The sequence below is a fragment of the Buteo buteo genome, chromosome 8, assembly GCF_964188355.1.
Source record: "Buteo buteo chromosome 8, bButBut1.hap1.1, whole genome shotgun sequence".
NCBI lineage: Eukaryota > Metazoa > Chordata > Aves > Accipitriformes > Accipitridae > Buteo > Buteo buteo.
Window position 1 is genome coordinate 7,556,239 of NC_134178.1, and position 25,938 is coordinate 7,582,176.

Sequence of the window (25,938 nt, forward strand, 5' to 3'; positions counted from 1 at the left end):
CCTGTCTTCCTGTAATAAGGTACTTTGTGATTCAATGTCCTGAATAGAGGAGTTTACATAAAGTATTATTTTAGACTTCTACTTACTGATAAAACTTTGAAATGAGACCCGGGGAGACTGTGAAGGCTCAAAACAAAACAAGCACAATTAAATGGATGTCCCACATTTAATATTCAAAGATCACATGTAATATCTGTAAGTCAATCCCATGATTTTCTAGGGCCCAAGTCATGTTTTTTGAGCATCTGTGGCTTGCAATGTAAAAAAGTAACACTGCATTAAAAAGACCCATCCAAAAGCAATTGTTCATGTTCAAGACATAAGTGAAATATATTTGAATCCACATTATTATTATACAAGCCATGCCTTTTTTGTACAATTTTTCATCTGATTGATTTTGCTGTTTTAAAAAAAACAAAACCCTGTGTTGTCTGTAATGAAGGTGGCCTGATACATTCCATTTTTAAGGACCTTTTTCCAATGACTTGCCAGTCTGCCAAGTATCAGAACATCTACCTCAGGGTGTGTTCCAGCTATTTCAGAAATAAAATTATAGAAAAATTACACAAAGTAGAACAAGTAAATCATACAGTCTTTTCACTGTCAAGCTCTGTGCTTTGAAAAGAATTCTTGAAATTTGGTGGAACTGACATCTTGGGGTTAGGGTTTCAGCTTTAATTCTATCTGCAGAAAAACCTCTTAGTTATGAATAACTACTTCTACACTAAGCTTTGCATCCATTTTTGTGATGATTTTTCGTGCCTGCTACAACGCATACATGCTAATACAGGTCTATGAGCGTCGTTCCCCGAGAGTGACTGAATCTGCTCAAGTTAGTATGCATGGGACAAGCAGCACTCTCCCTGTGACTGCTGCTTCTGATAACCACAGGCTGCTGTGTGCTCAAAAAATGTCAGCAAGGAAACTTTCTCCTGTGCTCCAAATGCTCACCTTCCTACAGCCTAAGTGGCTTGAGGATGAAGACCTCAATGCTGAGAGCTGCAGCAGAGTGCGTGATAGGAAAATTGTAATGCGGTCTTAGGAAGGACAAAATACGAAAAAGAGGTGGACACGTGGAAGTTTGGGAATGAAGGTGGACATGTAGGGAGACACAGTAAAATAATGACAGACAGGGATGCCCAGAAGCAACAAAGGTAAATCACAGCAGGGTGGGAGAGAAGGGTTTGAAAGACAGCTCACCAAAACGCAGAACAAAAGTCAGGGCTCCTCATCTGCACCAATCCTCTGCTAGCATTTAATTATAAAGTCAACTGGACATTGCAACTTCTATTGCTACCTATCAATCTGTTGTTGCTATCATTTATTCCTTCAACACAAACAGCAACCTTGAATAAAGATATCCAAAGTAGCTTGCATAGATTAACAGCATATTTAAATTAATAAATTGCCCTGTCCAGACTGATTAACTTTATGAAGAATTATCTTGTACTGTGTTATGTATGTACTTCCTCTAGTATATAACCACACTGGAGTCGATGTGGTTCTGTAGCTGTAAAGCTTTTAGCTAGAAACATTCCTAAATTAAAATAAACTAACCAAATTAAGGTTGGAAAGTCAATCTTAAATTAGGAATGTTGGGATTATTTAAAGACAAACCACTGTCCGCAGGATTTCTGCCTCTTTCAGTAACAAAGCCTCAAGACCTCAAATATAGACCAGTGCCGCATATTATTATGGATGCTACAAACAGTAGGGAATTCTTACCTAAATATATCTGGATTTCTGTATGTGAGAGGCTTATCATGTAGTAGTTATGGAAATTAACCAACTGCTTTGCACTCGTAATTGCTTAATTTTTGTGTATTTGTAGAAGTCCATCATGGCATGAGCAATTTGGTTTTGAAATAATTACTTGAAAAGTCTTGTATCTTGAAATAGCTTGAAAATATCCTCATTAAAAATCCATTAAAAATGTTATTATCTAGATGAAAAAATAAACCCTATTTATTCTTTTAATAAAGATTTAAGATTTTTCTTTAGACCGTATATTCCCTATTCGATGCATTATCTATCAAGTACATATCCAAGATTTAAAAAATATGCAATATATATACACATATTGTTGGCAGTAAGGTGGTCAAAGGGTTTTTGAAAACCTTTAAAAAAATAGCAACTAGTTTTTTAATCCAGTATCTGAAATAAATAAGCTGACCACACACATTGTTGCCATACTTCATAAAACATCTGAACTAGGATCCATCCCCCGGAACAGAAGTCAGCTCCAGCACTGCTGCACTATTTATTCTCCCTCTGTCAGAGAAGAGACAGCTCTCTACTGTGATTTGCCCACTTTGGGGCTACTCTGGTGTTGCTAAGGCAGAGGCCTGCAATATCTTTAAATTAGAAGTGTATTCTTCAGGATGTATTTGCAGTTAGGTTGCCTCGAATCCAAATACATAACATACCAATATAGTGTAATCAACAACAGTATGTAGGCACTTTGTAACGCCGTTACGACACATCCATGAGTTTCATTTGCAACTCTTTTAACCTATGACAAATAGAACAGACTGTAAACTAGTACTTAGTTATACTACATGTGCATTGAATATACTGTTTGAACTGCAGCTTAATTATGCCTGTTACAGGGCATAGCTCCCTGGGTTTTTAAATAAATTTTAATACAGAACCCATATGACAGCATTCTGGGTCATTCTGGCAGAAAATTGGTTATTAAAGATCATGAAAAGACAAATTTTATAATATTGCTGTCGAAACAGAATGTATTCATATTTTTAATAAAAAAATCTTCTTAGTAGAAGCTGTTCATAATGACAGTAATTTTTATATCAATGGGCTTGCCTGCAGCTGTCAACTAACCAACTGATCATTAACTGCTAGTACAGATTTATTTCCTTATGATTTTGCCTACTTAATAAGATAGATGAAGTAGGCATAAACGCAAAAATCACACATTGCTTCATGCTTCTCTTTCCTTCTTCCCATTTAGAGAATGTGGTCCAGTAACCACTGGCACAACAGACAATATCTATGTGGACAACTTTAATACAAATCAGCATTACCAACCAAGTTGCTGCTATTTGCCTGTGGACCTCAAATACTCTGCTAGGGAGACCAAGAACTGACACCAACAGCCGATCCCTTATCTTTATGTAAGTATTTCTACTGCAATGAATAACCACAAATTCTTCATAAGAAATCCATAATGAGGCTCTTTTCGGAATAGAGCTGCATCACATTCGATAAAAAGCTTTGGGCCAGATTTTGATAATACCTTACTTCTCTTTCACTGTCCTACAGGTCATTAGGAAACAGCGACAGCAGAGTAAGCTCAGCTGACCCTTTAAAAGACTGAAGCCATCTGACTCAAACCAACGGCTGCAATTAGAGTCAACTGCCTTACAGAGAAGCTTGCAGAGATCTGTGTCCTCCCGCATTTCTGTTAGGGAACCTGGTTTTAAGCCTTGCCTCAAGCCTCTCCAAAGGCTGGTGGAGAACACTGCTTCTGTAAAAAATTCCTTGGGCACTGCATCCTCGGACACTTGAGCCTAGAACTCAGAACTGAATTAGATCATTAAATCAAAATGAGTGTATTGCAAATTCCCCGCTTCACTTCTGTGGGGCACTGCACTGTGGGTGAGTTCTATGTAATTTCTGTGTCAGCCCTAGAAAGTGTAGCACTGTGAGAGCTAAAATTAATTAAAGTAATGAAGCAGTGGATCCCCATGGCTGGGATGTTACTTGGAAGGAATACAGACGGGTAAAAATGCATTTGTTGCCTCTACAGTAGCTTAGGAAAATGTTTAAGAGCAAGCATCCCAGGCACTGCCACAGTGATAAAGTTGTGATGGCAATAAGCAAAATATCCTGTAATGCCTTTGAAAAGAATCATCATCCTCTCATCTAACTTTATCTTAAAGCCATGTATTTTTCATATTAGTAAGGTGCTTTGATGGCAGATTTTCTAAATGTTGAAAGGACTATCTCCTCGATGCATTGTGCTTAATTCTGTAGCATCTGAAAACGCCTCCCATTGATAGTACCCAGAAGAATGGCACTCGGTTCCGATTCCTCTAGTTGAAAAACAGAGATGAGGCAGAGCTCACTATGCCTTGAAGTCTGATGTTGAAGTCTGATGGGGAATCATTTAAGAGCGGACACTTTTGTTTGTTGGGTTTTTTTCTTTATAGTTTCTCCATTAAAATTATTAGTATATAATTATTCCAGTTAAAACCACAGACAGCCCTGCTAAAATTAACACTGGCCATATAAATGTCAACCCAGTATAACCAGGTCTGGTTTCTACCATTATCCTCAGAATTTGGAAAGGGTAACCTCCAAAATATTCACAGACAGCAGCTGCTGCTGGGGAAGGATTGTTAATTCTTTCTCAAGGAACTCATCCAGAAAAGGAGGACTGACACCAGGCAGTAAAGAATGAGATATTGCCAGCACTCCAGTAAGTATCTGAAATACATAATAAAAGTCAGACCTAGGTATTCTTCATTTATTTTCACCTGCTAGAAAAGATAAAAGCCTGGCTTACATACGAAGGCTAAGATTTTTTATAGCAGCTCTTCCAAAAGTGGTTCAGTGTTAAATTCCAAGAGTTTAATAAAGGACAGCATTTCTGCCTCAACTGTTATTAAGGGTGGGTTCATTTTTGTTTGCATCTTTTTCTTTTTTTTTTTAGTGCTTCCAGTGAGGCTGCTTGAATTTTTGATTCCCTTTCAGTAAAACATGATCACAATCCCTTGTTATGGGTTCTAATTAACAACCTGTGAGAATGTAGCAGTCTGTGCTACTTTTGCTGCATCAGTAATATAATCAGTCAGTCTCAATGAGTAAATATGAATAAAATTTTCTGAATTGACAACCATCACACAACAGCCAACAGCCTCCATCTGTGGAGATATTCAAAAATTGACTGGACGTGGTCCAGGACAACCTGCTTTAGATGACCCTGCTTGAACAAGGGAGAAGTTGGATGCACAAGATGATCTCAAGAGGTTCCTTACCACCTAAACAGTTCTGTGATCATGACAGACCACTATGCTTTGTCCTGTTTATGCTTTTAAGAATACATATAAAATATGTTCTTGTTTTCTAAGCCAGATGCAGATACTTATCTCAATGAATTGCAGGTGATATGAAGAACAGTGCACCTCCTACAAAGGGAAAGGAAGAAGGCAGAACAAGAGCTCACCCTGGCTTAATAATTAGCTTTTGGGTGCGCTTAAAGGCTAAGCAGCAGCATACCAGCTATGGAAAGGCAGCCAAATACCCATCAAGGACTACAAGAACCTTGCTAGGGCATGCAGAAATGCAGTCAGGAAGGCTAAGGCATAGCTAGAACTGAAATTGGCCAAAAATATCAAGCACAACAAGAAAAGGTTCTTCAGATATGCAAGTAGTAAGCAGAAGCACAGTCCCACTGCTAAACAGGGCAGGGAAACTAGTTACATATAACGCTGCCAAGGCAGAGGTTCTCACCAAGTTTGCTGATGACGCTAAATTGGTGAGGTAGACAGAAGGGAGACCCAGCTCACAGAGAGACCTGGAGAGGCTGGAAGAGCGGGCCAGCAAGAACTGTGTGAAGTTCAACGAAGACAAGCGCAAGGTCCTCCACGCGGGACGACAGAACCCCAGAGCCCAGTACAGGCGAGGGGTTGATGTGGCTGGGGAGCAGCCCTGCTGAGAGGGACCTGGGGGAGAAGAAGCTGAACATGAGCCAGCGGTGCGCTGCTGCACCGACAAAGGCAAAGCAGGTCCTGGGCTGCATCCACAGGGGCACTACCAGCAGGGATAGAGACGTGATCGTCCCCCTCTGCTCGGCACTTGTCAGGCTGCACCTGGAGGACTGTGTCCAGTTCTGGTTCCCGCTATTCAAAAAAGATGTGGGCAGACTGGAGGGGGTCCAAAGGAGGGTCACAAAGAAGATCAAAGGGCTGGAGAACCTGCTCTGTAAGGAAAGACTGAAGGAGTTCGATCTTTTCACCCTAGAGAAGAGAAGGCTCAGGGGGAACCTTATCAGAGTTTCCTAGTACTTAAAGGGCATCTACAAAGAGAATGGAGGCTCGCTCTGCACAAGGAGCCACGTGGAGAGGACAAAGGGCAATGGCTATGTTATTGTTCCCATCCTAAACATCTCCAAGGAAGATATGAAACAAACTTTACCACCTCAACGAGATTGTTTGAAGGGCACACATATTACTAAAATGTCAGTTAGTCATGTGTCTTGAACCATATATCAGTGAAGTTCTGAATGTTTTTTTCTATATCTGAAATGAACTACGAAGATAATTGGTTGCTAGTCTTTCATGTCCTCTCAGACATGAAGAGCAAAATCCATAACTGAAGTATAACTTGATCTAAGTTATGGTTTCTCAGGGCACATATGTTATGGTAAAACTCCTATTTGCATCTTCTCTGGGACAAAGAAAGTGGAATGTCATGCACTTCAAGTTAGTTCAACTTACATACAATAAAGTAAGTAAAAGAGCTAATACAATAAGCATGCAAAATGCTAAAGGTTAAATTAATCTCATTACACTTTTTAATGTTTACATCACCATTTTCCTTCCCTCAGTACAGTTTATTTAGGTAGGTGGGAACAAGAGAGATTCCTTTCACAGATGGTCCACAATGATTTTGTTTCTAGGAGGACTCTCTGCTTCCTGAATTATGTATTCTTCCACCAAAAGTTAGTGTTCCCCTGCCTCTGAAACCTTCACAAAATCACGGGATGGTTGAAGTTAGAAGGGGCCACTGGCAGACGAGGGGTCCAACCCACCTGCTCAAGCAGGGTCTCCCAGAGCTGTTTGCCACAGACCGTGTCCAAGACAGCTTTTGAATATCTCTAAGGATGGAGACTCCACAGCTTCTCTGGGCAACCTGTTCCAATGCTCGGACACCCTCACCATAAAAAAAGTATGCTCAGATGGACATTCCTGTGTTTCCTGTCACTGGGCACCTCGGAGAAGACCCTGACTCCATCCTTTTTGCCCCCTCCCTTCAGGTATTTCTATACATTGATAAGATCCCCCCTGAGTTGCTGAGTTCCTTAGTTGGAAAAGTTAAGTCATGAATATGCAGCTCAGATGCTAATAAACAATTTCACAAATGACTAGTTAAAACTTGAGAAGTTGCTTTAAGAAATAAATGGCACAAATAAAGGAATGAATGTTTGAGTCTTTAACTGAAAGGCTTCACATCATCACTATCATAAGCACACAATAAAATGTATTAGATACAGCATGTTTATAAGTTTTATTTGCCATTTTATGAATCTTGTGTTAATACAATTTGTATACTTCTGGCAGAGCCTTCCTGGCTTATTTCATTAAGAGATTTAATTTAGAAGAATTTCTTTCTGGTACAAAATAATGGATACAAGTTAAACATTTGCTATTTAGATTAAAATAAATGGATTGAGAACAGGGCTTAGTAATAAAATATGTTGTTTCATTTAATGCAATTTATTTTGTTTTTAAACGAAGCATGTCTAAAAGGCCAAGCATAAAGTTTTCTTTTCATTTATGAAATTATCTCTCTCTAACTAACAGCCTATAGTGCAGTTGCAGCCAAAAACAAAACCATTATTTTGGCAGAAATACCTATTATGTTTATTTATCGTTGAAGCGCAGTAACAACTAAGCTTGCAAGGGTTAAGCACACTGAAGGAAAAAGCGTTTCTAAGTATAGTAATTCACTTTGGTGATAACCAAAACAAGAAAAATTACACTTAAGATCTTTAAATCTGAGAAAACTTTAAAAAATACATGTAATGTATTTAATAACATGAAGATCACACTCTTATTGAGGATAAATAGACAATAATTTTTTTAACCCCCAATATAAGATTATCGCTTAATATATTTCAGAACAAAGTCTCCATCACTTCTATATCACATCTGATTATAAAATTTGGTGTAAGAATGTTCTGCAGTAATACAGAAATTACATAACGTCCGCAACTGGTTTATTACAGAACATCTCTCTTATCTCTGAAGCGCAGGTACCTGCAACTTTGACTTTGAGTAGGTGTTACAGACCTGTTAAATTTGAAAAAGCTGCCTGACATTCATATACAGGCCACATTCAACTACATTTTCCATCTCTGCTATTATCTTATGCATTTGTCTTGGCAGCATGGGATATCTTTGCGATTTCCCTTCAGAGGTGCTGTGATGATGGACTTTGGGTTCATTTTACAGAAATCCAGTTGGCCAGCACATTAGGAAAGACACATCTGAATGGCAGGAGATGAGAACAGCCAGAAAGCAAGGTTGAATAGCAGTGCAGAACAACACATAAGACACACATCAGAGAAGGAAAAATATTGTAAAGACAGGGAATAGTGAGCAATAGGACTTGAAAAACAAACAAACAAAACACCTGAGGGACCAGCAGAAAGGTAACAGGCATGGACAACAACTTGCAAAATGATGCTATGGAAGAGAGCAGAATGAGTGGAGGAGGCCAAACTGCATTATATGAAAGTCATGTGGCAGAGGTCCAACAATTTTTCTAAAACATTATGGTAGACCAACAGTTTCTCTTGCTTTTTCCTTCCAAATCTATTTTTTTCCCTCCAATAATCTGATAGACAGTAGATCTATCCCATCTTCCTTTGACCATTTTATACATTTGAAAATTGTTTATCATCCTTATTTCCCTGATGACAACTTTATGTTGATAAGATTTTGTGAGGTCATCCAGGCATCTAAAATCTAAAGGTCTGCAGCACAGTAATGTCCTAGATCCAAAGTCACAGAAACCAGGAGGCATACTGTAAAGTCAAAGGAAAAAATGCAAAATCGCTTCTACATCAGCACTGTTAAAAGATGCATCAATACACCTTTTCTCTGAATGATTCTATTTGTGACACCTTAAAAAATAGACAAGTAAAAACTCAATTAAATTAGGTCAGTCGGTCCTTCCTTAACTAAATTTTCATTTTATTTCTTCACATATTTAAATATAATTCTGATATTCTCAAGAGAGAGTAATTGATAAATAATTATATGAAGAAAGACCAGAAACACAGTGTGGATGGAGCAGGATTGCTGAGGTGAGTGGAGGGATAGATAGTCATATTTTTTAGAAACAGGATCTTACATGTTATGCCCTACTGTGGTTAACAGGAAAACCATAGCCCACTCAACCTCTCTCCCTCTCTACAGCAGTGAATTAACTGTGTTCTGTATATAACAAAACAGTTTGCCGGCACTTAATAACCTGCCCAAAATCTTAACAAAAACAAGAAAATAACCACACAAATATTTTGAGAATGCAAGGGCTGCACAAGAAATGCCATACACTTTGTAAAGAAGTGTGACTTTCTTTTTAGTGCCCAGCCACTAAAAAAAACCACCAAACTTTATCCTTTCTTTCTTAAAGAAAGTTCATGTTACCCTAAGATAAAGTACTTGCAAGTAAATTAAGACTATGACAGCTTCCCCTTATACTAATCTTTTTCTAGACCCAAACACACACAAAAATGTCTTGAGTCCATGGTGCTTCAGTTCAGGTGTAATTGAATTTTCGACATATGTCAAATATCTGATTATTTTTGACAGATATATTTTTACTTTCATTTTAAACTTTTCTTGGATATACGTATCTCTTAGTCCAATCTCTGAAAGCACAGTCAAGTTCTGAAGCTATGGCAGATTTTAATCAAAATCTGCAAAGTGTTGTGAAATCTGTAATGACACTGGTGCTGTTATATCCTTCTACTTTTTATATACAACCAAAAATTGTACTGTTTGTTACAAGTTTCCAGGAAATATATCACACTTCATACAGCAGACAGTAACAGGAAACATATATATGTACCTCTCCAACTGACCCTTGTAAGTGCAGGGGATAGAATGATTACTAAGCACTTTTGTCTTTTCCAAAGTTGTTTCCTTGACATAGTTTATAAATTTTTGAAACAGCCAGTTTAGCTATTATTCTCCACTGAGAGTCACATATGTATATTTCCCAAGTTATGCATTTTCATAGTCTTGATATTATACTCTTCATCATTTGAGGTTTACAGGTTTCTGTAGAAAGGCAGAATTGAGCTCTATACTGGTTTTTTGGTTTCTTAGTACTCAAGAAAATAGACAAAGTTGGTAAGAAGAATCCCTCCTGAAAAGTAACTTTTGCCCATTAATTTGACTTGTGTCATAAAACAGTAGTTCTGTGAATGACAGAACCCACAATATGCTACATGTATTTCATAGCTAAATAATTCCCGTAGTAGGAATATTGTTTCTACTAAAGGGAACACTTCTGTAGCCTGGTAAATATGGTTTCTTTCCATTACTATCAACAGGCTTTTTAGTGGCCTTACAAGGCAGAGTCTAAGGATTTGATTGACATTTGTCTTAAGATGGCATTTGGCATAAGTTGGTTTTAGCTTCTTTTATTTATGATAGCAATTGTTTAGCAGTCAGGTTTGGTTTAGGATATTTTAAGTTTATAGAGAGATGAGCAAACATCTGTGCAGACTGAATTATCTATGATACTAGAATAAAAAAATAGTTTGCAAGAGTGTAAACACAGGATGGTACCAGACGTCCAAAACTGTAAACACAAATCACAACAGTCACTACAGGAATACAATCTTGTTAATCCAGTTTAGATAAAGCAGAGAATAGAAAACGGAATAATTGAGAACCAGTAAAACCAAAGTTCACTTATACAGATCGTGTTAAGATAATGCATAAAAATAAATCCAGCCAGATCCTAAAACTGTTGAGGAACAAACACTTTACTAGCCCTCCAAGCAAAGAAGTTGGGGCGGGCACTGACAGCTCTCTGACATCCCCATCCAAGCTCTGCACCTGAGGAGGACTGATGCTGTCAAGATTAAGATCCAGAGGGTCACCAGAAGGATGAGCGATACAGCAGAAAAAAAGAGTAGATAATAGGAAAATTTTTCTGTGTAACAATTTTAACTATGTTAACAGAGGCTTTTCGGTGTTGTTGTTGACTATGAATGGCAGTATTATTGTAACTGGACTAACAATAACTTTTATTAGCCTGTCCAATTAAACAAACAAGAATTTCTTTGCTCCACTTATGTGCCCTTTTGCCCACTGTATTTTGCATGCAACATCCTAAAACCCAACATGCAGCAATGCCAGCCTCAATGCTAACCCCTGAAACTTGTCAGCAGATAATCTCTAGATTCAAACATTCCAAAGATACCAGTTACACCTATTATTCAACCTGAAAATAAGAGAAATCAGGCTTACATGAAAATATATGGTCAAGCTCCTACCTACAAAGCAGAAGAGCAAATAAAATACAAAAGACAATTCTAGATTATTTGCATTTCACTCAAAATCCTTTAGGCAGAACAAAGGGGTTTAGAGCTGGGGGTTCAGTCTTTACATGAACTATTCTAAAAGTTGTCCCCCTACTGTGAGTCCCTTTCTCCTACTCACGGCTTTGCAGATCGAATTTCTTTGTCCTTGTCCTTATATGTAAAATATTCAAAGGTTAGCCACTAATTGCTGCAATGTAACGGAAGTATCTGGGTTTTGGCTAGGAGCTGATATCTTCAGAGAACATCCTCAAGGCTTGAGACCTCTATTGCCCTCAAGTTACTTCCCTCTATAGAAGTTTTGTTTCACAATTTTGAGTAGTTTCTTTCCCTCAGCAAAATAAACATTTAAAAACCTTTGTTCTACTGTGTTTTATATGCTACACATATAAAGTAATATCAGCTGCAAAACAGTTCTGTTTGCTTATTTGGTTTTAGATGTATTGTGGACTTTCCACAGAAATAGCATATGATGCATTAACAGCAACGGAAGAGATAACCTGGTAGGTAAACCAAGCAGTCTTCTCTTCCTAATGCTAGCTATGAGTTCAAGAAGTTTCTTGTGGCATATGCAAGTCAAAAAGAAAAAATAAAAACAATGAACTCTGAAAACAAGGTTTCAGGACTCAATTTATAAAACTTCATGTAAGAAAAGAAAACCCCTCAGAGAAGACAAAGAACTTTCATTTCTTTTACATTGATTAGCAAGTCATTTTGATTACTTCCTTGGTCCAGGAGAAAATGAAGTCAAATAATGGCCTGGATGTCATTGCTGTTGGATTTTATTATCGTTTTAGGACTGAGCACTGATTTCACTGCAGCGGCCTCATACAGAGGCCAGCAATCATTTGTCCAGGATTACAATTTAAAAAATACATCTTATGTTCTGACTGTTATCATTGTCATGCAAAACCTGCTCCAGAGGTTATCAAGACTATCACAGAACAGTAATTTGTTCCCAGAGGAAGTAAAGAAACAAACATCAGCAATATCCTCTAGCAAGAAACTATGTTGAGCTGTCAAGTGCCTTTCCACTTCAGAGGCATTTTGGATTTTTATGGCCAAACTGGTAATTCACACCAAATTGTTCCTTTTTTAACAAGTAATCCTTTCTGACAGAACCCATACATACTGTACTTGTCTTAGGTCCATAGGTCTCAAACTACACAATAATTTATTTTTCAAACTGAAAATTCCCATGTCTACACAGTATCATCTTTTATTGTCAGTGTGGTCTCACATGCTATTTATGTACATCTCTGCTGCTCAGTCATTATACCATGTAAGGATATATCAGTTTAGATATATGTTCAGAAATATTTAACCCTACTGCAAAGACCTGGGACATGTTGGATCAGTTAATGTGGCACAGAGCTACTCACCTGTCAGACTCAGGTATAGATACAGCTCATCTTTAAATTTTATTAAGACATCATTGAAGTCTCATAATATTTATCCTCTGAATTCCTGTGGTTAATATGTTATTTATTATGGTTCTCCTGGTTTCCTGAGGGGTGGCTGAAATGTGGCATGGGTTTCCAGCCATAAAGGGAATTAGCAGTTCTTGGTTGGGGATTGTGCGTTGCTGCCTGTTGTGTGGACAACATTAAAATCAACTCTGTAGTCCTAACTTAGAGCAAATCATAGTCAGTATTCCCTAAATCCAATAAACGTGTGAACTGATGGCCTCTTAAATGCAGAGAAGAATACAGAGGGATATGCTTGGGGACCTCCAGAACAAGAAGAACAGGATAAAATGCTTAGAAGTAGACAGGTAGGAAATCAACTGGACTAGAAAGACTTGCTGCGGCAGGAGATTAAAAAAATCAAATAAAGTGCCCCAGTAGAGAGAGAGAAGATGTCACTAAAAGTGGGAATTAAGATATTCTGGAAAGGATCAAGGACCCAAATTACGTGACAGTGTCAGGATGATTCTGAATCTTACTAACCTAGAAGACAGGCTTTGGATGACTCAATGGTAAACAGGAGCTGCAGTGTTTCTGAACAGAGGTGGCTGCTGCAGATCCTGTACATCCATGTGAGTCCAGAAATGGAAATCATATGTAATCCACAACTCAAGAGGCAAGATGACTACCAACATCAACATTTTCATATGAAATACAAAACAAATGTCTATAATTTAGCTTTTACTTATTTTTGCACAAACTGCTTATTTTTAGTTCTTCGTAAAAGACAAGTTATTTTTCTTTTGATTCAGGAAGGAAGAAAACATAACCATTGCTGATTCTTTTTTAAAACTTAGTTAAAATACAGTAGTGGATAAAACTACATGAAAACAATACCCTTCTGGAACAGGAAGGAGACATTTTAGGTCAGTAACTATAGCTTCTACTGACAATAACTTGTGAGATAACTGCGAATGAAAATTTTCAGGGAAGTGACTTAATCAATTAGGATTATCCATTTTAAATCTGTCAAAATGAAAAGCAGCCAGCCTTCAAATCTAAGGCATTTTCCTTTTCCATATGGTTGAGAACAGTGTCTAAAGCAGCTCAAGGCATACGTGATTTGCAGTCAAATATTGAACAAATGTAGGGACAAAAGCTTTTCCCTATGGCTGTTTGTCATAGGTGTCAACTGAAGAAAAGGTGGAGGAAAAAAATCCTTGTGTATAAAGATGACGGTGAACAGATCTTCACAAACTGTCATTTGGTATCAACTTAAAGGAAAAAGAAATGAAAAGAGTTATTTTCTGATATAGAGCAGTAAGGAGTTAGAGAAAAGGTTAGAAAAATGTTAAAAAAAATTAGTAGTTCATTTTTTCCTGCAATCTATAGCTTTTTCTGAGGGAAAATATTGGATCTCCAAATTTAATTTCATTATTAGATATCTTCCTATTGTATAAAGACTAATGACCACAAAACTTGAAAGAAAATGGTGATTCCTTAGAGGCAACAGATTGCAATGATTATGTGTAAAGAAAAGAAAGCTTGCACAGCCCATATCTATTGATGGTACTTGATTTCTTGTCCCTGTTTTCATCCTGAAGTAGTAAAAGAATAAGCAAAATAACATAAAGGAAATTCTGAAAATGTTAATTCAGAAATTTCAAAGTATTTTTTGCCATTTTTGATTGAACCAATACAATCATGTTTAAAGACTGTTTACTTATCCAGAACTCTGCAGAGATTTTTTTTTTGCCATTTCTTCGCTACTAAACATTTCAGTCACTGTGATCATCTAACTTGACCTAAATACACAGGACTTCTCAGAACTCATCTGAAAAATCAAGGTTCAGTCTCAATAACTCTTCTTGAACAAGAGAATTTAATTAGAAAAACCACATCTGCTTGATTTAAAATTTGCCAGTGATGGTGAATCCTCCACATTTCTTTGAGAATTGTTCTGAGAGTTAATTAAGCTCATTGTTAAAAACATGTTTCATTTTGTATTTGGCTACTGAATAACATTGACCTGGTTTTAGTCCCTGCTTTTCCTGTGAGAGTGAACACTCTTCATTACCAACATTCTGGTTTTTCATGAGGTAGAACAAATGAATGACCACCAAAATCCTCTTTGGTCAGCTAAATAATTTGGGATCACTGAATCTCTCACTCTCATCTTGAATCATTTAAACATGCCTGTATTGCAAAGATGAACACCTGTAGAAGGCAACACAGGCTAACAAACATTGCATACCAAATGAAGGGACTCTATAAGTAAAAAGGCTTCAAGGAGTTTGAAAAAAAAAACAAAAACCACAGTATTTCTTTAATCAATAACAGGCAGAGATACCAAAAAGTGGGGAAAATAGCATTTCCACTTAATTCAGAGTTGGGAGAATTAGGAAACCTGTGGATTCAAGAAACAAAAATAACATAAAAAATCATTCTTGATTTGGAAAAGGGACAAATCAGTAAGAAGAGAAGACTAATAGGATACAGTTGGTGATTTTACACTTGAAGAGATGTAAAGCAAGATGGGAAGATAAGGATCATCCAAAATTTCCTCAACAGCTACTGAAATGCTGTTGTATTCTGTACTGTGATCTTGCGCTATTGTGTGTGGTAAAACTGAACTGCTTGTTTGTGCATGGAGAAAACTTAATGTGTTATTCATACAGGTCTGAATAACAGTTCTTTTCAACAATCAACTTCTTATTTTCCTATTTAATATAAAAGAGAAAATTGTATACAATGGCTAGAAAAAGGAACTGTACAGCTTCTAACAGGACTGCGTGCAATTCAGTTTGTGGTTTCTGATAGTTGCATGTAGCAGAGGTAATACAAATGGCAGCAGACCTCAGGGAATAGCTTACATTATTGGTATTCATTGTGAAAAAGGCAGTGCTACCTGTAATTAATAGATATCAAATTTTATGGGCTACAACCTTTGTTTTATCTTAATATCTATACGAAGCAGAAAATTATTTAATTTATAAAGTGCTTGTGAAGCAATCAGATAAAAGACAATGCAACATCTAAAGTTGTTGCAATACTATAGTTTTCACTTCAATGTACAAAACAAGCATATTTAATGTTAACATTCTTACAACACAAGCAGGCAAACTAGGAAATCACAAAACATGATTTGCATTTAGTAAGTTCGTCTGTTACAAAAACCTCTCATATATTAACTAGACTGAATTTCACACCTTAAAGAGCAAATTAGTAGTTCCAATTGACAGATAAAAGAAACTAAGTCACATCAGGAAGTTTCATGGACTTCTTGATGGTTGCATGGAATAGTGTGCATTCTAAGTCTCCTTTTAGACTTTGTATGACAATTGTTTTCCAAATGCTTCACCAAACAACTATGAGAAAAGAGGATTTGCTTACCTTTCAGGCCTCTAGGTTTTATTTTTAAACAGTCATGGCTTTAGTATGGAAAAGCTTTAGTACACCTATACCTCTGTTTCTCTAGGTTAAAACAAATACAATGTTAAATACCTTCCCTCAAGTAAGTGGAGATTTGTGAAAATAAAATTATCAAGTACCTTAACAACATGCGAGGGTGGGAAGTACTTAAGTGTCAGTGTGCTTTCATTACCTACTTAAATTTTAAAGTTTATAACTATTTTTGCAAATACAGGTTTTACCTAAAATAGCTTATTAACAGTAACATCAGAAGTGTCAAATCCTTGGGCATAAACCACTGCCTGGTAAAATTAATGTCCCAGCAAGAAAAGTCCCAGAAAGTCAAACACTCTTCCAGCTTTGCTCTCATGAGCCTTTAAACTGATTGTCATCTCAAAAGATATCATTAACGTGCAAAGAAATAAGTTCAATTTCCCTCCACTCAGCAGAAGACATTAGACCAAGTGACTGTAATAAAGCATCTTATGTATGTTGTTAACATAAATTCTGATGTCCAATGAAGAATTTTATGTTGTGTTCTTGAATGGTTGTGAGATATTACTCCTTGTGATGGTAAAGGTCATGATTCCAACACTTTTCAACTATTTGTAACATAAATCTTTGTTCTGCATTTCCCTAAGAATACCCAAAGTATGTCCTGTAGTCAATATCAAAATCCCTTCTGTTGGCTTATATACTATGACTTATGAGCAGGATAAGCACCACATTAAAATAGAGGCAAAGACTGAGTTACAGTTAAAGCACGTCCTCCTCTTTCACACGCAACAAACACAGCAGTAGTGCCCATATTCTTTTTTTCCTGGGTTGGTTTGTTTTTTGGGTGGGTTTTTTTAGCTTGGTATCAGTGATGCATTTAAAGAAATAAATATTGCTTAATCCTAAATATTATTGTAAGATGCAATATCATTACATATGTTGATAATTGAGGGTATCAGCCTCTGTTGGTCTTCATGTAAACAGGAAGGGTTTCAGCATAAATATTGTGAAAGCTGAAAATAAAGTCCTGTATGCATCATAAAAGGCAGAAGAGAAAGATAAATCAATTTTTACTGAGACTTATATGAAGAGGAAAGAGGTACTAGTGATATACATTCTTTTTGCAAATACACTCAGACAGGTACAATCCCAGTGGCTTTATCAAACCAAAATAGGCCCTGCCTAATCATTCAGGCTTTGTGACAGAAAAGTAAATCAGGGAATCCAATTCCCCCTGGTAACTGAAAGATATCAATTTTTAATGAGAATGTGAATAATTTATTATCTCCCCCATAAAAAAATATTTTGAATAATTTGTTAATCTTAGTAATAGTACGACAAATTATCTAGGGAAGAGAATTAAAGCAGTGGAGTACTAAGGATATGATGTTCATTTTAATTAAATTATTCCTCCCCTACAGAGAACAGTTTTAAAGACACCATTTGTCAAGAACTGAAGCTACAGTATTATTGATCCAGGTTATATCTTGTGAACAAGGAGAAATATATAATTTTGAGGTGAACATATAGATATTGGCATATTAAAGTATTTATCAAAATAATTAAACACACAAATAATCCCACTTTAATAATAATCCCACTTTAATTCACATCACAGGAATTAGAATACTTGCCTAACATACACATTTACATTTCTTGTAATTTCAGTGCAACTGAAGCAGATGTTTAAATTTAAATTTTTTGCTCTTTAGGGATTGTCTTACATACCTGAATTTAAACATACTCAAATATGCTACTGAATCAAGGAAATTAATCCATCAGTCAGAGCTGAACAAACCAAATGCATCTTTCCCTATCATGAATAATTTGTCTGACTTCTGAATGCAATTGTTAGCAGCTATTATTTCAATTAATGACACAGAACCAAACATTTTTTTAAGTGTGTACAAAACTTATTATGGGATGTTTAAGGGAGAGAACACAGGAGGGAAAAGAGAAAGACCAAAATGGATGAGGGAGGAACAAGCCTAGGAGAATAAAGGTAAAAGAGGATAAAAGATGCCGGTCGTGTAAGCAGGTGCTGGCCAGTAAAGCTGTCTGACAGCACCTCAGGCTTCATCACTATCCTATACCCTTATTAAATCCTATGTCTATATTATGTGTAAGTACACTCCCTATCCTGAGCCTCTGTGTGAGTTGGCCACTAGAAAAGTTCCAGCTGGACCAGCCAGCAAGTAGGATGAAGCCTGAGTGCCGGCTACTGGAGAGACTAAGTCTAAGACCAGTCACTGGAGAGAACAACGTTGTGCAGTTACCTAATATCAAGTCAGACTTGCAAGCAAGTAGCAGGAGGCCAGCATCTGGAAAGACCCATGGTCAGGACCAGTGACTGCGTAAAGGGCCTCCAGACTGAGCACACATAGAGGACAGACTTAAATCCCTGTTAGTTTTCAAGAGACCAGCAGACATGCATGTATTTGCGAGCGGAGTGAGTGAACCCATGGGTATGTTCTGCTAGTGAACTTTGAGCTGGACAAGCCAGCAAGTAGGAGCAGACCAGCATCCCGAAAGACCCACGGTCTGAGCTGGTGACCCGATAAGGGGCCTAGGAACCAGACATGAGTATTGGAGAAACTTAAAAGTCTCTGCTAGTATTTAAAAGATCTGGGGGGGGGTGTTAGTGCATCAGTAGATTGAAGGTGTGTGCATGTACCTCCAGCACAGTTCAATCCTAATCGGCCAAACACCAGCAACTGCACCAGGCTGCCCTTGCTGTTCATATTTACATGAGAGCTGACATTTTTTGGGGGGTGTGCTGGTAAAGGCACTGATTTCTGTGTTACTCTGTGTGTGTGTGTGCATCTGCTGGTCTGTCTGCAGGAAAAGATGCTCAGCCTGGCTGCTGGATGGGCAGGAGAAGCCCCTGGCTCAAATTTGGCTCCAGCAGAAGGAGAGGGAGAACCCTTTGTGGTCCTAAAGTCTGCTGGATTCTTACCTCTCATGGTCTGAGATTCACGTTGGTTTTAAGCATACTAAGCCTTTCACTACATCATAGACCCTCTTAAATGTTAAACCTCCTAATTCAGCAAGATTTTTTCTGCTACCAGCAACAGTTTTGGATCTAGCTATTGTGTATACTGCTAAACTAAAGCCCAACCAGTGCTGACTCCACCAAGAAGTAGGAAATACATATCTGCATGCCTAGCACACTGACAGCTTTCCTAATCAATTCAAACAACTAGTCCTGGGGACTGAGTGACTAAACTAAAAAAAGAAAAAAATAACCAGCTTTCTTTTCTATTCCTTGCTGACTGCAAGTCAGATTGAGATTTCATGTCATTCCAACTGAGGCTGCTGTGTAAGAACATTTTTAGAAAGCAACAGAAATATGTTTCTATTGAAGGGTTGTAGAACTATGAGAAGGTAGACAAAAGAATTCATAGAGCTCTGGAAAATGTGTAGAAGTAAGGTTAATTACTTGGCAGGATAAGTATGGAATGATTTCATTGTATAAGTTTGACTTGTGTGATTGGGTTTTACACAAATACAAGATAAAAACAGAGATGCTCCTATGTAACAAACCAGGGTCTGTGCTACATTACACTAAATTCCAAAAGATAGTTTAGGCACATCCCTGCTGTTCACAGTCCCTCAATATTGCAGTTACACAGAGTACCAAGGGTTTGCAAAAAGGTCTTAGAGGTGTCTTTCAAATACCTGTGCCCAGTGACTCCTCACATTGGCACTGGAGCCTGGACTTCTAAGAACATCTGATGCTACTTCGGATGAGAAAAAAAAAAAAGGGTCAGAGCAGGGATCATCATACTGAAATAGATATATAAAAAGCTTAACACTTGGGAAATGAAACTTTTAAAATGAAGTTGAAGTACACAATGCTCCTGCAGGCCAGCTAAATCAAAATCTGATTAAGAAATATCTTAAGGGTTCACTGACTTTAAAGCATGAGCCACTATATTGGGAAGAATTCTGTTACCACTGTGGGTAAAAACTGTCGTTTAGCTACTGAATGCATACTAAATATAGAATTTTACTTTCCCTTTGCTTTTGTCTTATATTTGAGACCCATTCTTCATTGACCAAAAGAAAAAAAAAAAATCAATGAAAACATCTTACAAAAAAGTTATAGAAAAACTCAGTGTAGGAAAAAAATGAACATTAATTCAACAGTGTAATTATCAAGCACTCTTAAGGCATAAAAATTCAAGGTTGAAAGCTCAGTTTCAATACTGCCTTCCAGCATTTATGCTTTAAAATAAAATCTTTGCCCCAGACAGTTACTTAATAAGATTAGTTTAAATTGTCTTTTCTCTCCAGGACAGAATATAATAATTAAAACAAAAAAGACATTAAACTTCAAACCAACTAGGTCTTCTTCCCCTCAACGCCTCAGACCATCTTGTGAAAAACATAAAATTTTATCATGATCTTCCATCTCCAAAAGTTCTTACACAAAAGGTTCAATTTCTTTCCTACACATACCTCCTCATTTAAAAATACAGTATGTTAAAGTAATGTTTTCAAGAACTCTATAATTGTTTTCAGCCTCTTCATTAGGAAAAAAGATCCATGTAATTGTTTCTTTTTTTCCATACAATTTGCTATTAATATCAATACCAGTAAGGTGGAGGGAGGTTGTTTGTTTATTTCTTTTTTAGTCTTCTGTCCACTTTCAGCAAAGTTAGACATAGATCTCCAACACTCCTTCAATGGTTTGCAGAACTCAACAGCTGGATGGACACAGAAAGTCAACTTAGAAATACAAAGGAAGAAAAGCTACAGCAGACTTAACAGTTGTAGTTCTCAGTTGAGAAATTACTACCTAGTTTAGGGAAGGGGGAAACTTAGTCTTTGGTGTATATTGGGGGTGGAGCACGGACGTAAAAGGGTCTTGCACAAATGAATTAATGGAAGACAGAGACATGTTGTGATTATTCCAAGAGCTGAGGACAGGAAAAACGGATATAAGAAAGAAGTCTAGAAAATCGAGCTTCTTCAGTTCTGCTGCTCAAGAAACAACTGTTTGATGCTGCTGGTAATTTCCCCACTGTGCATGTGCAGCTGGAAACAAAAGATTAGTGCAGATAATTTTTTATAGCTAATTTAGAGCTAGACATAGATTTACCGATTAATTTATAGGATGAAACAAATCTCTGTCTCCGGAGTTTTCATTGGGTTTATTACCTAAACAGGTGAAGACTAGAAGCAAGAACCAGGAAAAGTGGTGGGGAGGAGGTAAGTAGTTCTGTCTTATTCAAGGACACATTCTGGCTCCATCTTGTCCATCCACAGCTGTTATCAAATAGAGATTAGCAGCAATATGCTATTCTAAGTCAGAATTAATCATCTTTTCATTTTCTAGCTCTATTGAAATTGAAGGAGATAATTTCTTATTAAGTTCTAAAACACAGCAGATATTTTTAAATAGAGAAATAGGCTAAGATAATGTGAAATAACAGCCTCCCTTGAGGCTGATTTGCATAGTTTAAATGCTCTGAAGTGCTATACTGTGGATGTTCAGTAACAAATTGTGAGATTCTGAGGAAACCTACTGCATGGCCTAGCTTAAATCTGTGAGGCAATTATAGCTTGAAAATCTGTTTTCCATGATAAATCCACATGGGAAGCCTTATGTGGATTTTCATGAGACTATGCAAAAGACGGGCTTCTGATGTCTTCCCTTCTTTTATTTGCATACTGAGTATCTTTTTTCCTGTGTCTCCTTTTGCAACATCAGGAGAGAATGCTGCAGTAGATAAACCATTTCCTTACATAGTCAAGGGAATGTACTGTTCTACTCCTTCAATTCAAGGGATTGTTTTTAAAAGGACAGTAACAGAGACTTTCTGCTTATTCTTACCGTGCTGCCTTTCACTTCATTAACTTTAAGTTATTTCACTAAAACAGTTGCCTGCATTTGCAAAAACACATAAAGATATGTCCACACCATATAGTTTATAAAGATAGTAAAACTCAAAGGAGAAAAGAGTGTATATAACAGGCCCTATAAATACATATAAAATATGGCCTGAAGACATTCCAGAAAAGTACAAAGAAAAATCATTAAGTTTTATTGTTCATTGTATTAGAATATTTCATGTTTTGACATACCAATATGCCAAGCACCCCTGCTTCAGTGCTGAAAAGCATATCACTCATTAACACTATAATTCCCACTACCTGTAACTAGGCTTTCCTATAAGAATTTTTGAGGACAGATTCCCCAACTATTCATTCACACTGTCAGTTTGCAGGAATGCCTTAAAACATGACACAAAAATGTCCCTACTAATCACCAATTTTCTCCGTGTGAGGAAAGTCTTAGATGTGCTGTGGCTTTAGAGCTCTCTCCACGGTTTCCCGTGCTGATAGTAGAGACAACCTGCACTCAAGAATGCCACCAGCCGGAATGCATTGACTTCATCAGCATCATATCACTCTGGAGATAAATATGGCTTAGACTGCATCACTGGTGTTGCCATGTCATGTCCCAGTACTGATGCCCTCCTTAAAAAAGCATGCTTCTCTGTCAGCTATAATGTGAGAACGCTGCTTTTTTATAATCGTTTCACCTGGTTGAGAGAGGTAAGCCAGTGGGAATCAGCAATCAGGAAACTGCCACGTACATGGAGTAGGAAAGGTGTCCGATGCCTTCCCTTCTGCTGGAAACTTCACAAAGCAAATTGCATCTGTACAAGCTTCTGAGTGCCACGATGGCGCTTCAGAGATAACAGAACAAGGGAAGATGCTAGCTCAAGGATTAAACAAGGCAACAGTCATACAGATAGGCCAAAGGTGTCCAAAGATGGCCAAGAAGGAAAGCCATTCTGTCTTGCATACACTGTGTTCAAGAAAGCTGCTATTTTGTAGTGAGCATAAACAATAATTTCTTCAAAAGCATATGTAATCTTCAGAGTAGCAGTTCACCTGCCTGTGATGCAAAGCCTAATTAGGTGCAGCACAGCACCACAAATTTGGATTGATTTTACTGGGAAAATTGGCAAGGTGTGAGAAAATACCTAATCCTTGCAAGAAAAGAAAGGTAAAAACATAGACAAAATGGTAGTAGCATCTCAAGGACACAGTATGAAACAGCATAAAAACTCTATGAAAAGAAAGCAAAGAATCAGAAGGTGGCAACTCAGCAACATCATGGATCAACCCATTCCAAGAAACAGTGGAGGCTGAGCCGTCCCCAAATGACTGATGACAACCTGAGCAGCAAAGATACATCCCATGTCTCACTGGGAATACTGACCATATTAATATCTAGCCTAGCAGCATGTTAGTCCTAGTTACCTAGTGCATCTATTAGCCAATAAAACAAAGCTCTGTATTCTAAAATTGCACAAATCCTGCTTGCAAAGTCTCTTTGTGCACAGCAAAAGATGCCCACCCCAAAAGTGATCCAGTGACGAAGGAATCTCATGACCCCAAGGTGGAGGACAGGTAGGTCTCTCACTCAAAGGACAATTCCAGTGAAGATGGTATCACAATATTCTCATGAAGCTCCTGGTTACCAGACCACCAACTCTATGGGACCTCCATCAGTCAGGGACAACCCACCAGTCTGCAATGGGATACGGCCTGCCAGTAAACCTTTCTCTGACAGACTGGTGCTGAGGACATGTGGCCCATAAATTTTTCTGCTAGGTAACCAACAACCAGTAACTCTCCATTTAGATGCAGTCTGTGATCAGCCAGCCACTGTCCTGTATTCATAGTAAGATAGCAGAACCGGAGCTAAACCTGCCTTTGTGCACTGTATTGATCCAGGAGTTACTCCTGGACCCCTCCCAGGAAGGCAGCCCTAACAGCGACTTAGGAGCACGAACAGAAGAAGCAGCAGGGTAAAAAATGGGGACACTAAAAAGCAAAACCTGATCTACCAAACTGCCCTTTCCCAAAAAAACAGAAGACAGTAGAGTAGAAAGAAAAGATGAGTTGCAGTCCTGTGAGCTCAATGCACCCACAGCTTGGGGAACGGCACCAGTGGGACCCACTGATGGTTGACTTCAGAAGACCGCCTGCCTGCTCCTTGCCTTCATTCCTTTCTGACCTCATTCCTTCTCCATGTATGACAAAACCAACCTACCAGTCCCATGGTCCTAGATATGAAGAGTCAGAGAGATGTCTGACACCTACCTGCAAAGCCTTCTGCATAAATGGTAGCCAGTCTTGAAACAGTTAACCCACCCATGTGTCACACAGCTATTTGATCAGAAAAAGGCTCAGCAGGGAAAGAGAAAACTCAACCCACCAACCTCAACCCTAAGTTTCAGTGCAGCCCGGGTTCAATTCAAACCGCTCTATCTAGTTTTACGTAATTTTCAAATTGTTTTCATAAATTAGGTGCTCAAATTCAATATTACTCAGCACTTTTTTTTTTTTAAGTGAATCTCCTATTTATCCTGACTTATTTCAGTTTGGTTTACAGTGAGATCTCAGTGTGTGTGTCCTTCTCGAGTTAATTTAATTATTAATAACTCTTTATGAAGATAAAAATAGGATAGTATTGTATATGTAGCTGGTTGTTCAGTCTTTTTATTGCTTGAATGTCCCTTTCCTAAAGAATCAATTATATATATGAATATTGACTATTTCCTGACAGTTGTGTAAGTTATAAAGTGTACAATTATTTCTGTTTGTTGTGAGTGACAAGACCATGCCCACAGAATGCAGCTAAAACATGGAAGAGGAAAGAGAGCTTAATATTTTCCAACACCTTTTCAAAATAGTCTGCTAGAATGGAGAACTATTTCTCACAGCTCTTTTTTTCAAGCTATTCAAGTCATTTTGTGGTAATGAAAGCATTAAAAAAGAGACAGAGACAGAGTCTTCCTAGGAACTAAGACAACCAGGAAAATCAAGTATGTTAGCTTCATTGTTTTTCAGTCTTTGAAAGCAATCACAAGAAAAAACAGATTGTGCATGCAGAATTAGTGAAAGAGAAAAGCAGATGCAAATAAGTATAGAATTAAACAATGAAGTCTTGAAGTCTAACATTTTAGAGAAATGGCCTGACGACCTGAACAAAATTTATGCCATTTCTTAGGGGAAATTATTTTAAAAGTCAAATTATCCATAGTCATAGTGGACTGTGCATGACATAAAAAGTACACTAAAACGCTTTCTCAAATATTGTTGAATAAAATATGAAACTATAATAGTAACATGCTTCCAAAGTGCATACACAGAATTTTAATATCTCAAATCCGATTGCCATCAAAGTGGTTTAACACTGCTGGCAGCTTTTTGGAAAATGTCTCCCTAATAGTGTATACATTTATAGAATACGTTTTGTCTTTCTTTCCCAAGTGCTTGGGAGAGTTAATAAATACATGTATTTTACACTACAGCAAAGTTAGAAGGCAAAATTAAATAGCTAATCATACCGATCTCAGTAAAAAGGGAAAAGAGATGAACACAGAACAGGTGACATGACAGTTTAAAATACAGAAGTACCTAAATATAAATTTGTGCTGAAATGTGGAGAGAGATGTCTAAAAGCTAGGTTCAGCTAACTGCCCCGTTTACTGTTCGTTTGATGCTACAACAAGTCATTGACAACAGCCAGCCTATGTGACCATCTGGAACATCAGCTAAGCTGTAAAACGCAATGACTGGAGGGTGAATGGAAAATGAGATCACAGCTTCAGTATTAGGACGAGGTGAAGTAGTGCACTCTGTGTTACTGGGAAACAGTACCAAGTAGTCCAGAAGACTTATGCTGCTACTGAGAAGGCAAGGCAGGAAAAAAGGATAGTCTACCATGAGTAAGAATTTCACAGCTTGGCTAATATTTGGGCTTTTTTGTAAAAGTATCATGAAAAATTGAGT

At 37.6% G+C, this 25,938-nt stretch overlaps 1 protein-coding gene across 1 annotated transcript in view; it reads right to left on the reverse strand.

The window, feature by feature from the left end:
* CFAP47 (cilia and flagella associated protein 47) overlaps nucleotides 1-25,938 on the reverse strand; it is a 329,354-nt gene that overhangs the window by 40,577 nt on the left and 262,839 nt on the right. The gene's annotated exons all lie outside the window — the stretch shown is intronic.